The sequence below is a fragment of the Equus asinus genome, chromosome X (assembly GCF_041296235.1).
Source record: "Equus asinus isolate D_3611 breed Donkey chromosome X, EquAss-T2T_v2, whole genome shotgun sequence".
Lineage (NCBI taxonomy): Eukaryota > Metazoa > Chordata > Mammalia > Perissodactyla > Equidae > Equus > Equus asinus.
Genome location: NC_091820.1, coordinates 123393175 through 123407500, shown reverse-complemented (window position 1 = coordinate 123407500; position 14326 = coordinate 123393175). Strand labels below are relative to the sequence as shown.

Sequence of the window (14326 nt, the reverse complement as noted above, 5' to 3'; positions counted from 1 at the left end):
TTCCCCATCCCAGAGGCCAAAACTACACATGTCTTTTGAGCGGTTGCCTCCATTTTTCTCAATCATATGCTTTTATGAGTACTTCTTGACTTGTGACAGGAGGCATTTTCTGCTGCCTTCCTGCTGTCCCCTTGGCTCTCCACCCCCCTTGATACGCTGTGCCTTTTCTCACTTGGGGGGACCGCCATCCATCCAGGCAGCAGCTCCATCAAACTGGCAGTAGCCCCTGACTCCTTGACTGCCCGTCCTTCACATGGCTGCCACTGCACCTGCACCGCACGCCCTGTTGGCCCGTGTTTCCATTTAATCTTCACGGCACCTGGAGGAGCTCCAGCACTCCTTCACCCCCACCTCGACTCTAACAGCCTCCTTATGACTATATTGCCTCCCTTTTTCAGATGACTCTGTTTGGATCCACTCTGCACACTGACACCCAAATGATACATTTCTAAAGCAAATGGAATCTGTTACTCAAGGCCTTAAATTCTTAATGAAGCCTTCCACATCCCACCCAGGGTTGTGTGCTCTGCACTGCCTTTCCCCTCATCTTACATCCTGAACTCCCTTCTCCAATCAGACCACGATGTGCATTCTACCCTGAGGAGGCCATGTTGTTTCCGACCCCTGCTCCCGTGCACCTGCTCCTCCCTGGACCTTGAAACAGCCTCCTCTCTCTCCTGTGTAGCACGTCAACTCTGGGGCAGGACACGGTTCAGCCTGGTGCTTCGTCTCCTGACAGACTGGCCCGAGGGACGCAACCAAATCTCCCAGAACCGTTTGCCAATTTCTCTATCAGAACACCACTGACATTGAGTCTTCTGGCAAAACCAGTCAGCAGACAAGGGAGTTTGTGAATTCCTCCAGCGGGAGTATATCTGGAGATCTGCCAGTGAAAACCACTATTTCACTATCTACATGTGTACTTACAGAATACCCCTACATACCATGCTACATAAAGAGCTATCTGATCTTATTCTATAGGAGAAATTTGTGGTAACTTTGGAGAGGAGAGATGATATATGTATACACATATGTGTGCATATATATCTAAACACTTAGGACGATTAGATTTATCAATTAGCATGCAGAAATGGCCATACATGAAAGTGATAAAGATGTGGAACTAACAATGGGAGAATTAGAAAGTGCCTGGAAGATGTGAACCTGGAACCTGGAAGGTGCTTTCCGTGGTCATTAGAAAATGCAGAGTCATACGAGCTGCTTTAGTGGGGGAATGGCGCAGGTAAGAGTGCAGGTTTGCTTTGAAACATGAAGGATGATGATAACAAAATGACAACTATAGTTAGGTGAGAGCTTGGTATGTACCAGGCACCAAGAAAGGGCTTTGCATTAACTCAACGCATCTTAGAACAGCCCAGTGAGACGGTTCTTATTGGCTCACTGCTTTAACTCATGAAGAAATAGAGGCACAATAATCATGTCACGTTACCCATCTGATGAGAGGAAGAGCTGGTGTATGAATCCAGGGAGCAAAGGTGCAGCCCGCATACAGATCCAGTAGCCAAAATGAGTAGTCGGTGAGTAGCGAATGCCGAATCTTCCCAGACAGGCAGGAGCCCAGGGCATTGGCCTGGGATGAAGTGTGAGTGGGACTGGAAAGATTGGTGGCATAAAAATCAAGAGGGCATGGGTGATCCGAGAAGCAGGACCTGTGTGGTATTGGCCATCCTGTGGCAAGCACTGAGAGAGCCCAGCATGTGTCCATCCACAGAACCAGTCACAGAGATAAGCCTTAGTGCCAGGTGTTGAGAGAGCTGGCAGATCCTGGAGACAGGAGTCACATCAGGAGCTGGAGTTTCCCCTCTCTTCCCTCCACATGGCTTCAGTGATGGCTGAGAAAGCCTGCCACAGCTCTCCTGCCCTCTGGAGCTTCCTCAGAGTGTGATCCACGATCCCAGCTCTGGAAGAGGTCAGCTATCAGCTTTCTGTGCGCTGACAAACGACCAGCTTGACTCTAGCGGATAAGACCCCCATCGCGGCCAGTGGCTGTGTTCTGAGCACTGCCCAGATATCTGGCCGTCTGTTTCTGGTGTGTCCTTTCCTCATCCACAGTTTGGAACTCATGTTAACTTTTTGGATTTTGCCCTTTCTTCAGAGATCTACTTGAGGACTGGGAAGCCCTCTCTAACAGCAGCAGCGGATGCGAAATTCAAGGTATATTAGTCAGAGATATGCAGAGGAACAGCAAGAATAGGAGTATGATAAGTTATGGGAAAGGAGACTTGTTATGAGGATTTTGGTCACGCATCTGTGGAGGCTGAGAAGTCCCAGAGTCTCTCGTGTGCCAGCGGGAAACCCAGGAAAGCTGGCGGCATAGTTTAGTCCCGGTCTGAAGGCCAGAGAAGCAGGGGAGCCGATGGGATCAATCCCAGGCCAAGGGCAGGAGAAGATGAGATGAGATGTTCCACCTCGAGCAGTGAGGCGGGCAAAAAGGAGGCATGTCTGCCTTCGTCCACCTTTTGTTGTATTCAGGCCTCAATGGATTGGATAATGCCCACGCACCTGGGGAGGGCAATCTTCCTTACTGCGGCCACCTCCTCAAATGCCAACCTCCTCCCGCAACACCCTCCCAGACACAAGCAGAAGCCATGTTTAATCTGAGCATCCCGTGGCCAGTCAAGGTCACATAGAAAAGCCACCACTGTGGTGGGTAGGGCAACACCGTGGACTATGGCATGACACTGTTCCCACACCTTCGCCGCCTCCCCACCCCCACCACGCCGAAAATGACTTTTTCTGTGGGCAGGATAGGGTTCGCGTTATTGTGTCCTTCCCAGAGGCACTGTCCACTCTGAGCGTGCAGTCCATCGAGCCTCATCCCGTGGCTATGTGGTCCACCAACCAAGGGAGAGTGCAGGTGAGTTGATCATTCAAGGTAGTCAGTGCTAGCGGGGCCGCGCCCCTCTTTTCGTCCAACTCTCAAATTGAGAGCAGCTGCAAAAATTCCTCAGCAGATGGCCTCCTGAAAAGAAAGGGGTTTCCACTCTCACCTTCATAATCAGGAAGCTTAGTGACCTGGCAGCAGAGAAATGAAGTGCCCTTAACTTTCATCCTACAGCGACACAAGAAAGAACTCTGCTTGGGGTTGGGAGTGGGAACGTGAAACCAGAGGAGGACTCAGAGAGGTAGTGCCTTATGCCTGGGCCTTGGCGAGTGGGCAAGAGTTCCAGAGGTAGAAAGGTAGGAAAGGATATGAAAATCCTGAAAGGGGTGGTTGGGAGTTGTTTGAATTCACTGATGGGACCAATCCTGGGAGGCTGCTATGAGTCACTCTGTTGCTGGTTTTTCCCTGCTCTTCCCAAACGTGTGCAACAGTAACCGTCTTGCCAAGATTGCGAGTGCCAACTTGGGGTCCTTCACACTGTGCCCAGCAAGTACTCCGCGATCCCAGAGATGGCAGGATTCCCCTGAATCGCCGCTCGGAGGTTTCTTCATGTCCATGTCGAAGAGCAAAGGGAAATTCACATCGACCTCTGGGGATGGGAGGAGTGAAGCATGGAAGGCTTCCTGGAAGAGGATGGCACGGAGCTAGGCTTGAAGAGCCTGAGTGATCAAGATTTCCAAAGTCTGAGAAGACGGGAAACTAAGGAAAAGATACGTGAAAAGCCTCGAAGCAGAGCTAGGCGTTGAGGGATGGACATAGAAGAAGAAAGAAAGAACAAGAAGAGCCAAGATTTCAGTCAATAAGCAGAGCCTTGGGACATGAGCGGGGTTTGCGCTCTTGGAGCTGGAGCGAGTGGCCAGTCTCCCTGTCAATCGTCGCAGACCCGCCAATGACGACGTGTGAAGGCGGGGCCAAAGGAACGCTGTCCAGGGAAGCGAAACGCTTGACCGGGCTCTTTAAAATGTGGATTGTGCAGCGCGGCTTCCGTGGACCGTTTCCCTCCAGGATGGGGGAACATGGCGGCTCCGTCTCCTGCTGTCCCCAAAGTGTAAGTTCCCTTGACTTCCTACTTGGCTGTCTGTCGGGTGATTGGAGGGAAGCGGGGGGACGGTGTGTGCTCAGCTCCTCTGACAGGCAGTGTGCCCCGGGCGGGCTTCTGGGTGGACGGCAGAGAAGGCCCCTTAGCGGCGTCCGGGCCCCCGGTGGAGCTTGCGGCACAACCTGATGGAAGGCTCAGCTCGTCTGCTCGTGGCGATGTGGGCCTTGACCCCCCTGTTGGTGGTCTTCAGGACTGGAGGTGTCTGCAGCTTGGAGAGGAGGAAGGGGCTGGGGCGGAGGGCCGAGTGGCCGTGGGTCCAGGACGGGCCGTGGCCGTTGGCGGCCAGGGAGCGGGTGTGGCCTTTGGTTGTCCAGTGTCGCGGGCTGGAGGCTGGCCCCGGGTCTTTGTGGAAATCTGGGTCCTGTCCGTTTCCGTGAGCCCTTTCGTCAGGGTCGGGATCTCGGTGATTTTCGACTCGGACAGAGGGAGGTGACGCGCTCAGGGAGCGTGTGTGCGAGGGTGACAGCTGGTGGCCCATGGCCGCCTGTGAGCGCAGACTTGGGTTTCCCTGCCCAGCGTGAGTGCGCGTTTCCTTTCATTGGTTGCTCCCATTTCGGGATGCTCTTCTTCCCGTGCGGCTGAAAAAGAACGACACCCTGATAACGTCGGGGGAAAGAGTGAACAGCCGGCCTGCTCAGCTCGGGCTTGGCTTGTTCCCTGACCCCGCGAGTCCCCTTCAGTCAGCACTGCACGCTGTTTTACGTATTTCTGCAAAGCCCTTCTGGACCTAATGTCATCGCGCTGAGTGGAGAGTGGCCCAGACGCTGTCAGTGTGTTTGCATGCAAAGTGTAGTGTTCCCTACGCTTTTCCAGTGTGAAACCCAGCGGTGTGATGGGCGAGCCCTTGTTGCTTCGAGTCCCTGAGGGGCATCACGGCCCCGGGGCTTCTATTGCTGGTTTCATTCTGTAATCTCGTCCGTCCGTAGCGCGGGGTGTTTTTGTCTTCCTCGTGATTTTGCGGCCATTTGCATGTGTTTCATGTGGATTTCAGCTGGGTTTCCTAAGCATTCTTCAAACGATAGTCTCTTCCGTGTGCCCTTTGGGAAGTGATTTGTGCGGCTGAGCACCAGAAGTGTTCCAGTCTGTGTGAAGGCCCCTTAGCCACTCTTGTCAGCCAGGACTGGACCCTGCTGGGCACTGAATTTTGCATGCCCTTCCTCATGCGTTTAATGAGGAGGTCCTGGCCCTCCCCCATAAACGTCCTTTAAACGGTTTCGGGGAAATTTTAATTTACAGAGCTGGAATGTACCCTCTGATAGAGTGTCGTAAGTTTATAATAGAATTGCGTGTTTGACCTGATTTATATTGTTCTATTCTGGTGTTTCTCCGTCTTCCTAACTTTTCTTAAAAACTCAACGTTCTGAGGTCCTCTCCACGTACAGGGCCGAACTTTCAGTTGGCTGAGTCCTTGTTGTTTTACGACAGCGAATGCTCTTAACCGTATGTTGACGTGCGTCCCTGGCCCGGGGTGGGATTGTGTTTTACGGAACAATGGCGTTTGGGGTCATTTTATTCTGTTAAAGGAACGTCCTGATCCTTTTCGTAAGCTTCGTGTTAAAGTTTTTCATGTCACCTTCGACTGACAAATGAGGACACGATGGTCCTAATTGTGTCTGTGCGTTTTGCTTTACGACACTTAGCGGCTTCAAGCGGTCCGCTAACCTAATCTTGCATTTTATTTACTGTTAAGGGTTTTTCATACCATTAAAGTTTTGAAATTTTAGCCTTTAGGTTTCTTATTTCATAGGTCTAATAAAAATTAAGAAAGGTTTGTTTTCAATGTTAAAAATTCACACGTTGTCGATCTGGCTGAGCGGTGCTGTTTTACGACACTGAATTCCCGGAAGTGCGCCTCACTGGTCAACACTGGAAGTCATTTGGGTTCTTCGGGGACTTCATTTCCAGCAATCATTGTGTGTTGCGTGTCGCGTTATTCGATTGGGTTCTGTCCTGAGTCTTTTCATGCGTTTCCTGCTAAAATCGTGGGGCATTTTCCACTTACAGAGGTGGAAATTCACCTCCAGAATGAGTGCTGTTAAGAGGGAATGGCCCTTGCAGGTCATCGGGCATGCTTTTGTCTATTACTGGAGGGCAATAATTGTGCATTTATTCCGTTGTCATTTCTTTAAATGTTGGCCTGGTTCCTCCTTCCCTCGTGTTGTCGCAGAGAAGAAACGTTTTGTGTAGTTTCTGTGTCCAGAAAAGCAGGATAGGCCAATTCATGTCCTGACCGGTCTGCCCCAGGACCACTGCTATCCCATCTGTTTGAGGTCCTGGGCCAGACTGCGAGTACCATTGCCCCACCCCCACGTCAAAGGGTGCTGTCCTTGCCTCTTTGCACACAAGTGCTGACTGTGCCTTAGTGGCTCAAAGTGCTACAATGTCGCGTTAAGAAATCGACAGTGCCCGTGTGTTTATCCTCATGCCTCCATCCTGCGACATCCACTGTGTATTCAAGGGGAGAATTAAATTAAAGGAACATTGTTGTTTTCCTCAAAATCCTGAGGACACTATTGCCTGGCAGTAACCTCAGAATTGTCAAGGAAAACAACTACTTCCTCTACGTAATGGTGATGGTTGAGTTGGCTTATGAGCCTTCTTGCAGGTTGATTCTTGATACTGACTTGAATTATGTATGTTAGCTCATGTAGAGATGATTTAATGACTTGAATATTGGTGGGGCATTGGTGTTCTCCAAATCCACCTTGATCACATTTAGAAATGGGACAGATGTATTGCTGGTATTTGCTTTACTGGTTGTATTGCTGGTCTTCCTTTATCTGCGCGGTTGGTACTGACAGGAATACCAATTTCCGGAATTGGGACACTCACTCACCTCGCCGGTGAGTCCTGCCTTTTCAGGCAGAGCCCCAGACCTGGATCAATACCTACGTGTGGAATGAAGGTGCTTTTAATCCGTGCCCATTGCCCATAGTACAGTAGGACGTATTGCAAATTAAGAGCAAATTCCCCAATCTGTGTATTTCCAGATGTCCAGTTTTTTCTGTTGTTTTGTCCTCAAAGACCTATGTTCGATATCGGATGGTAGTAACGTTATGTACTATATGAAATTCTTCATGAAATTGTTCTGAATTCAGTTAGCTCATGCCTAGTTTTAGCAGTCTTTGAACTTAATCTTTTACCAATTACTGAGACCAATATAACGACCCAGTTGTCTAATGTGCATCTCATGGTCTATTAAGTAGAAGACAGAACCCATGTGAATGAATTGTTACCCGTAATCTTGCGTGGCATGTAAGTGTCAGTAATTGGGAACACAGTGAGAGCAGGCACACATTCCAAAGGTTTGTTCCCATCCTTTTATGTGTGAGTCAGTTCCCTTATTACTGAAGAGAAAAAATGGAGTTGGGAGACCCCTCCCCCCCGCCCACCCCCCCCCCCACCCCCGGCTTCTAGCAAGTCACTGGTCACACGTGTCAACATAATGTTGAGTGAATCCCATCCGTGTTTGAGTAAAGCGGGATGAACCCTGGTTCACTTGAAGGGGCAATGAGGCCTCTAAAGCAGTGGCCTTATCTTGTGGTTTGACTCATGGAGCGCCTGTCTCACAGTGTCTTTCACTCTTTTGGCCTACCTCACACAAGGTGCGTGAGTGGGTCCTCTGGCCTCACCGACCATTTTCAGAAATTTCTCAGGAAAAGGGAAAGAACAAGTTCGCCTGAGCCTCTTGACTTATATGAGTTGGCAAGTAAACTGTTTTTCCTGCAGTTGTGCTGGGCTGTCCACCCAAAGTCAAGTCTCCTTGCAGATTTCTACCATCACCATCCCCTTCAGGACCTGTGATGGCAAAGTCCAGTCCAGGTCATCCTGTGGGCCTGTACGGAGAAGAGAGTGGAACTGGAACCAACAGTCAAGAGCAGGCAGACAAGTAAGTGCCATCTCGTGTGATCGGAGGCCACAGGTGTTGGGAGGAGGGTAGCACTGATCTCCTGTTAGCTGTAGCGCTATTTCAGATGGTGTGGAAATCCCTTCCCTGAGTGTCTAAGAGGGGAATTTCCGGGAACGTCGGGGGCACTCCCTGGGCACTGCTTATGAACCCCATGGCTGAGATGCTAGGTCTACCACCAATTCTTGACTAGTCAGTGGCATCTTTTTCCAGTCCCTATTGGTGTTCCTCTGTTTCCTGTGGGTGCCACTGTTACAGCCACCTTGACTTTATTAGACTGTCAGATTTCAAAAAGAACCGATGTTGACATTTTCACGTCAAGGTTTTGATCTGTCTTATCCTTTGGAAAACCTTTGCCAGCCCAGGCAGAAGCAGGATGGACTAGATGGGACGGTCAAACACAACCTTCAGGAATCCAAAGATTGTGGGAGATTGCTCATGTGCTTTTTATCTCGGGTGTGAGATCGTGGATTTGGATGTAATTTAAGACCGGGTCTAAGTGGGAAACGGGGGAGAAGGTGAGACCCGTCCACCACGTGGGTGCCAGACAATGGCAATCTGCCAGTCTACCCCGGTTGTGGGTAGGTGAGCATTTATGTAGCAGTGGCCCTGCAGGCATAGTCTAGCAATTGAAGTAATGAATAGGTCCGTACTTGTTCACGCGCTTACCCCTCCGTACATTGTTGGCCACTTTGTTGCCTAGCAGATGTTGCTGAGACCAGACGTTGTGTTTCGTGGACAATAGAGTTCTGGTATCTGAGTGAGAAAGACCCTTGGCCCTCTCTAGCTCTCATATTTGAGCTTGAGTTTCCACAGATGGAGACGGGGAGCACACCTTGCTATCAGGTATGTTGTGAGAATCAAGTGTGATGATCCTTGTAAGTGCTCGGCATGCAGCGGGTCCTGAAGGAAGTAGCTGAGCACTTCCAGAATCCATAGATTAGAGCAGACCCTTGTGGCTTGGTTGAGGTCCTCTCCCTCCCTGTGAGCCCCCGCTTCCACTTCAGTTCTTGAGACCTTTGCCATCATTTCAACGAAATGTTTTGTTTCCTTTCACAGGACCAGCAAATTTCCTCAGCGATTGCTTCAATCTCTCTAGAAACCAACTTCTCTACTTCTCCTGTGATGCCAGGGGAAAGCCGGGCAATTCGGACTTTGCCTTCTCTGAGCTGCAGTCTTTCTGGCCAACGTGGACACCTTTCGTCAAAGCTGACGTGGCTCAGCACCAAGTTCAGGCTGGAGGCTTCTTGTTCACTGGCAGTGCCACCAAGATCTCCTCTGTTCCCTGTCTGTATAAAGTCACTTGTTTTCTGGGGGGTGGTTAATTTGTTGAAACTTAAGTGAAGAGTTTGGGTAATTGGGAGGGAGTTCTTGATACAAATCTGCACTAGGTAAGGTGCGTTCCAAGACGCTTCTGCCCTTTAGTCTCATGGATGGCTCTGGTTCCCGGTTCCTCTATTGCTTTATTGGCACAGGTTCCATCCAGAAGGTCGCATCACAGAAGCTGAAGTTCACTCACCAAGGGTGAAAACAATCCACATTTCTTTGTGAGTAGAGACTAAAGTATGTTGCCTTTATGCAGCCCACTGACACTTCAAAGTCATTATTGATCCTTCTGATTGGTTGGATCACATAAGATTTGCAGAAGATAGGGGTCATTATGTTGTCTGCCCAGTGAAAACCTGAGACCTGAGATACTTAGAAATACCTGTGCTCAAGCCCATGTTCCTTCACCAAGTGACATGACGGTGACCATCACTGGCCTGGTTGCTAGTCAAAAACTCAACTTGTGAAACTTAACCGTAACTGCGATGCCTTCTTCCCCTTCCACATACACTAGGGCCCACTGCCCAGGACATTCATTTGAGGTCACTTCACGGCGGGAGGGGTGCGAAAGACCTAGATGAATGGTTTCAGGGTCAATCTGCTGAGTATTGGGACTTAAAAACAAGTGACGGCTTTGAGGATTCCAAAAGAGTGACTCTAATTGATGACATTCTCAAAATCAAGACTCTCGGGGAAAGAGAAGCTGACCCTCCTCAGACTGTAAGGTGGGATCGGGTTCTCTCCCAGGAGTTCGTTCTGAGGCGAGCCATGTCACTCACCCAGTGAGACATGTACTCATGAATGTCTGCTCACTCCTGGGAATGTTAATGTGCTGTAGCTTTTGGTGTGAAGCATTCCATGTCAAAGTCGCGTTTGGCGTATGTATTTTTTCATTCCTCTTGTTGCTGTGGGGGTTGGAAAGAGAAGGGATTATATTGGACCCCTTAAGGGTAGGCTCCTGAAATGGAGTGTATTCCTTGTTCTACTGGTTCCCTGTTCTGTGCAAAATGGCTATGGCGGAATAATATTCCATTGTATGTATGTACCACATTTTCTTTACCCACTGATCTGTTGATGGACACTGAGCCTGTTCCGTGTGTCGGCTGTTGTGAAGAGCGCGCCATTGAACACCGGGGTGCAGACACGGCTTTGAGACAGTGATTTCGTTTCCGTTGGCTGTACACCCAGGGGTGGGATTGCCGGATCATGGGGTGGCTCTCCTTTTACTTCTTGAGGAACTTGCATACTGTTTTCCATTGTGGCTGAAGCAGTTTACATGGGGGAACACTTCTTGAACTAAAGAGATTTCATGACTGGTTCTCCAGCCACTTCTGATTGTCTGTTCTCTTGAGGAGAAGAATGATGGAGGTTGGAGGCTCACGTGGGGAAGGGGGTTCTGTGATCAGGAAAGATGGAAGGACTAACTCCTTGCTTCCGGTGCTTGAAGCCTAGAGCTGGGAAGGGGGCTGGACAGAGTGTCCTCTGTAGAGCTGCTCTCAGAGCAGGAGGACAAAGCAGAGAGGAGGATATGCTCCCTCAGTGTCAAAGGCGTGTTGGCCTTTGTATGTTCCAGAGTGCCTCCTGCCCGCTTGCCCATCCCTGGCACTACCAGGGATCAGCATGGCTGGAGGGTAATAGATAACAATGCAGATGGTTGAGTGTGACATGAGAACATACGGCCCTCTGGCCAAGATGAAATTTTGATGATGGGGACTGTTGCTGACTTGTGCAATAGGAGTATTTTGGACTTTGCTGCTGAGGAATGCTTTGCTGTTTCTGCCTGATTCTGTGCACTGACTTAGCCTGTGAATAATGGCTCGAGGAACATTGGCTCTTTGCCCTCCTACGTTGTTGTGTAGAACATTAACATGAGGGAGTCTTCTGAGAGAGAACTGCTGTTGTCTCTGGGGAATAATCGCTCTTGGTTGAGGTGCCCAGTCACTCTTTCGTATTGTTAACGAGCTGTGTCCCCGTGGAGAGAATGATGAAAGCGAGCTGCTCTTGCTGCTGTTATATTTCCACAGACCACGCAGACACTTCTTCCTTCCACCATCACATGACTCAATTGCCTTTTTCAAGTCCCTCAAAAAGCGCGTGCCGGCAATGGCCGAACGTGGGGTGTGGGAAATTCTGGGTCCCTGGGGAGAAATTGGCCATGGGCCGCGGTCAGGCTTGCGTGCTCTGACATGAAGGTGCTGAACAGAATGTCGTCCACCATGCAGGGCGATGGCATCTTAGGAGTCATTAGGGATGCTGAATTTCTGGATGGGAGTTGGGCTGGAGCTTTAGCCAAGCGTTTCCATGTGAGCTGTCGGCACTCTTCCGCTGAGTACACTCTGCACATTGGTAGGAAGAGGAGAGTCACTGGGCCCTGTCCATGAACAGTAGATGAGGCCGTGGACATTTAGATCCTCATGGATGTGCGCAGATGAGCCTGGATATCCAGGAATGTGCCTGGTGAGCTCTCCAGGCTGGAGGATTTTGCCCACCTATTCTTCATTGCTGAATAGGACAGCATGTAGTCAGTGGCTCTGGTTGTCCCTTCCCCTGTTTCTGTGAGAAGGTTTTGCTGCTTGGTGGTCTGCCCCTCTGCCCTTCTGGTCCTCTCACAGGGGTGGTGATGTTGCCTCGAGGGGACCTTGTCTGCACTCTCAGGGAAGTGGGTGCTGTCCACAACGGTGAGGGGCGTCGGCACAGTGTTGGGTGCTGCAGCTATGGAGGGGCAAGAGGGTGAGGACAGTCGCAATCAGAGGAGAGGAGACCCCCTCTGTTTTTCCTATTTCAGGCTTTTGATTTCTCCCCATTGGTGAAGTCTGGGGCTGGCACAGAAGTACCTAGCGGAGATATGATGACACTCTGAGGGTAGGAGGAAAACTTGAGAGTGTGGAGGACAAGGGACTTTGGTGCGACAGTCGTGAAGGGCATGGTGGGCGCATGGCTGTGTCTCGTGTCCCCTATGTGCCTTCTCCCACACCACCTTAGGGTCAGCATAGCGGTGGGACAGGAGGTCACAGTGGGCACTGATGGACATGCTGTGAGAAAATATGGCTCCCTTGTCAAGTTAAGACGTTTATTCTGCCAACAGGGTTTTACTTTCCATCTTCCCAGGGAACTGAGTGTTTGTCTGCAGGTGGAGTCAGAGGGTTGATCTCTGTGTGTTGTGACACACAGCAGGTGGCATGACACTTGGTAGGAGGAGAGGACTCAGATGGTTGTCTCTGGTGAATAATCGCTCTTGGTTGAGGTGCCCAGTCACTCTTTCGTATTGTTGAGCTGTGTCCCCATGGAGAGAATGATGAAAGCGAGCCGCTGTTGTTGCTGTGATATTTCCACAGACCACGCAGACACTTCTTCCTTCCACCATCACATGACTCAATTGCCTTTTTTAAGTCCCCCAAAAAGCGCATTCCGGCAATGGCCGAACGTGGGGTGTGGGAAATTCTGGGTCCCTGGGGAGAAATTGGCCATGGGCCGCGGTCAGGCTTGCGTGCTCTGACATGAAGGTGCTGAACAGAATGTCGTCCACCATGCAGGGCGATGGCATCTTAGGAGTCATTAGGGATGCTGAATTTCTGGATGGGAGTTGGGCTGGAGCTTTAGCCAAGCGTTTCCATGTGAGCTGTCGGCACTCTTCCGCTGAGTACACTCTGCACATTGGTAGGAAGAGGAGAGTCACTGGGCCCTGTCCATGAACAGTAGATGAGGCCGTGGACATTTAGATCCTCATGGATGTGCGCAGATGAGCCTGGATATCCAGGAATGTGCCTGGTGAGCTCTCCAGGCTGGAGGATTTTGCCCACCTATTCTTCATTGCTGAATAGGACAGCATGTAGTCAGTGGCTCTGGTTGTCCCTTCCCCTGTTTCTGTGAGAAGGTTTTGCTGCTTGGTGGTCTGCCCCTCTGCCCTTCTGGTCCTCTCACAGGGGTGGTGATGTTGCCTCGAGGGGACCTTGTCTGCACTCTCAGGGAAGTGGGTGCTGTCCACAACGGTGAGGGGCGTTGGCACAGTGTTGGGTGCTGCAGCTATGGAGGGGCAAGAGGGTGAGGACAGTCGCAATCAGAGGAGAGGAGACCCCCTCTGTTTTTCCTATTTCAGGCTTTTGATTTCTCCCCATTGGTGAAGTCTGGGGCTGGCACAGAAGTACCTAGCGGAGATATGATGACACTCTGAGGGTAGGAGGAAAACTTGAGAGTATGGAGGACAAGGGACTTTGGTGTGACAGCCGTGATGGGCATCGTGGGTTCAGGGCTGTGTCTCCTGTCCCCTACATACATTCTCCCGCACTACCTTTGGGTCATCTTATCTGTGCGCCAGAAGGTCACAGTGGACACTGATGGACGTGATATGAGATAATATGGCTCCCTTGTCCAGTTAAGATGTTTATTGTGGTGACAACTGTCATTTTCCGTTTTCCCAGCGAACTGAGTTTGTCTGCAGGTGAAGTCAGAGGGTTGATCTCTGTGTGTTGTGACACACAAGAGGTGACATGACACTTGGTAGGAGGAGAGGACTCTGATCCTGTTTTATGGATAGTTCGTGTGCTGTCCTCTCAAAAGGGTGGAAAGAATGTGCAAATGTGGGCACTCCCGTACCATTTGAATGATCTCCTCTGGACCCCGCGGGATTCGAGTTTGCCCTCTCAGTCCATCGTGCTGACTCCAGGAGCACAGTGTGTGGATTCCCGAGGGTGGCCGGTCAGGCCAGCTCCACGTTTATATTTGCCTTGGCCTTCTGAGCTTCCCTTGCCTCTCCTTCATGCGCAGACCTACCGTGCTGCTTCTTCTCCACTTCAGAGAACAGCCGTGGGCGCTGTGCAGTGAATCCTGAGGGGAGTCACTGCCTTTCTCAGTGTCCCCCAGCAGTCAGACACAGCGGCCTTCCAGAGGGCCGAAAGGCCCGTAGTCGAGCCAGCTCTCGGATCAACTGGGGGACTATTGTCGTGGGGGCGTTGCTGAGCTGCCGTGTGTGAAATATGGTTAAAGCCGGGGACCGCGCAGCTGGGCCACTTCTCCAGAGCCCAGGAGAGATGGGCTGGGTACTGAAAGATTTGCTACGTGTGTCCATTCTATGTTGTCTTCTTATTACACA

At 50.7% G+C, this 14326-nt stretch overlaps 1 long non-coding RNA gene across 1 annotated transcript in view; it reads left to right on the top strand.

Moving 5' to 3' along the window:
• The window catches only part of LOC139042698 (uncharacterized), a 17333-nt gene extending 4668 nt beyond the window's left edge, over positions 1 to 12665 (top strand). Inside the window, exons 1-4 of the long non-coding RNA XR_011499743.1 lie at positions 1 to 3953; positions 7734 to 7893; positions 8618 to 8757; positions 8971 to 12665. The exon at positions 1 to 3953 is cut by the window's left edge and continues 4668 nt beyond it. This is a non-coding gene — a long non-coding RNA (uncharacterized lncRNA). The remainder of the gene's footprint in view (positions 3954 to 7733; positions 7894 to 8617; positions 8758 to 8970) is intronic.
• Positions 12666 to 14326: the final 1661 nt, after the last annotated feature.